Below are 2,089 nucleotides of genomic sequence, written 5' to 3' on the forward strand. Positions count from 1 at the left end.
TTTGAGCTGGAATTGGCGCTCAGGCGCTCTGAATTGGCGCCTGAGCGCCCAGACTCGCCTGGTTTGCCTATAAATTGGTTTTTTGACAATTCTCTTAGAACCTTTTGTCATTTTATCATATTTTCATAAGTTAGAAGAGAGGGTTTGAGTTCAGGAGCTTGAGGAGCTTTCTCTAAGCCTTATGTTCCAGGTTTCATCTTTACTTTCTTGTATGGATTTCATAGCCATGATTGGCTAAACCCCTTTTGCTTTGGGTTCTTTGTAAGACTTATGATGTTTTAATCTTAATTCCTATTTCTATTCATGAATCCTCTGAGTAAACCCTTGAATCCCATATCCATGCTTCATCTTTTAAGCTTGATCGCGAACTAGCTTTATGCTTTTCTATAATAGAACGGAAGTTTGTTATAGATTAGGGACTTGTTGTGGGATTACCCCTTCTATGCTTGCTACTAGGAATAGAGGAAGGGTTGGGGTTTGTTGGCCTGAATTGCATGCTTAATGCCTTTAGCAAATGTTTAGGTTAACAAGGAATTGTGCCTATCTTTTGGCTTGAGAGGATTGTCTATGCGAGGCATCGATAGATGATTGTTTAGGCTAGATCATCAAGGAGAGACTCAGAGTTTTGTGGATAGAATAGGCTGAATTAGTTAAGCAAGAACCCAAGGCATTCTCACCATTGTTCTTCATACACTTATCTTTGTTAGCTTGTTCACTAAGTACCCAAACAATCAATCAACTTAAAACTGAATTTTACTCGTTTTCCTACTGTGAACTCGAGGCTTAAACTGAATTCACATTCCAATTCCCTGTGGTTCGATAAATTAAAACCGGGTAGATTCTGTACACTTGCAGATTGACCAACAAATTTTTGGCGCCGTTGCCGGGGAATTGTTTGTGGTTTTTGGTTTAAGTTTTTAGTTTGTGGTTTTTTTTTTTTTTATCTTTGTCTAGAATTGGTGCTACTAATCTTTCTCTATTTGAGTATCACAGATTCAGGTTACTCTCACGAGGGACACCGCCATGGGTGGCCGAATGACGGAGGAAGAGATGCAAGCCCATATTGAGGCAAGAATCCAAGAGGGGATCACCCTTCGATTACGTGTACAATAAGTTGAGGATACCAACCGGTCTCTTCGGGAATTCACTTCATCTACTATAAGTTATGACTATCTCGGGAGCATTGTTATTCCCGAGGGAGTGGGAAACATTGAGTTGAGACCGACATTCATCAACTTGGTGAGCCAAAACCAATATGGTGGAGGTGCCCTAGAAGATCCACATGCGCACATGGAGAAGTTCATCCGGAATTGCAACACTTACCGGGTGAACAATGTTCCGGCGGATGCAATTCGGTTGAGCTTGTTTCCATTTTCTTTGAAGGACACCGCTGAGGAATGGCTGAATTCACAGCCTAAGGGAGCTTCACTACTTGGGAAGACTTAGCAGAAAAGTTCACAACAAGGTTCTTCCCAAGAGCCCTTTTGAGGAAATTGAAAAAAGACATCATGAATTTTGTGCAACCCACTGAAGAAAATCTCTATGAAGCTTGGGAGCGCTTCAAGAAGCTCTTGAGGAAATGTCCTCAACACAATCTCACCCAAGCTGAATTGGTTGCAACATTTTATGATGGTCTACAATACTCTTGTTGGTTTGGCCTAGATGCGGCTTCAAATGGCGAGTTCGATGCTCTTCCCCCACAAGCGGAGTATGACTTAATAGAAAAGATGGCAGCGAGAGCAATAAACTCTGAAAATGATCGCCAAGCCCGAAGGAGTATGTTTGAAGTTGAAGCTTACGAAAAGCTCTTGGCCTCCAACAAGCAACTCTCCGAACGAATTGCGGAGATTCAAAATCACATAAAGGCGACCAATTTGGTCAGTGCAACTGTAGCCAAAGTGGAGTGTGTGGCTATTGGAAGGTCTCATGTTAGTGAATTTTGTACCATGACTAATCAAGGTGTTCAAGGCCAACCCTCAAGGCAGCCACAAGAGAGAGGTGAAGTTGATGGTTGTGGTAGCGAGAAGAGTTTAGAGGAGCTATTGGAGAGTTGCATCAACCGTATGAAGAAAAACTATAAGAACCAAGA

The 2,089-nt window shown here is 42.0% G+C and overlaps 1 non-coding gene across 1 annotated transcript; it reads right to left on the reverse strand.

Moving 5' to 3' along the window:
• Positions 1-1,490: 1,490 nt before the first annotated feature.
• On the reverse strand, positions 1,491-1,597 carry LOC130721737 (small nucleolar RNA R71). The gene has a single exon (XR_009013656.1). It is a non-coding gene; the product is annotated as a small nucleolar RNA R71 (small nucleolar RNA).
• Positions 1,598-2,089: the final 492 nt, after the last annotated feature.

The sequence above is a fragment of the Lotus japonicus genome, chromosome 5, assembly GCF_012489685.1.
Source record: "Lotus japonicus ecotype B-129 chromosome 5, LjGifu_v1.2".
Lineage (NCBI taxonomy): Eukaryota > Viridiplantae > Streptophyta > Magnoliopsida > Fabales > Fabaceae > Lotus > Lotus japonicus.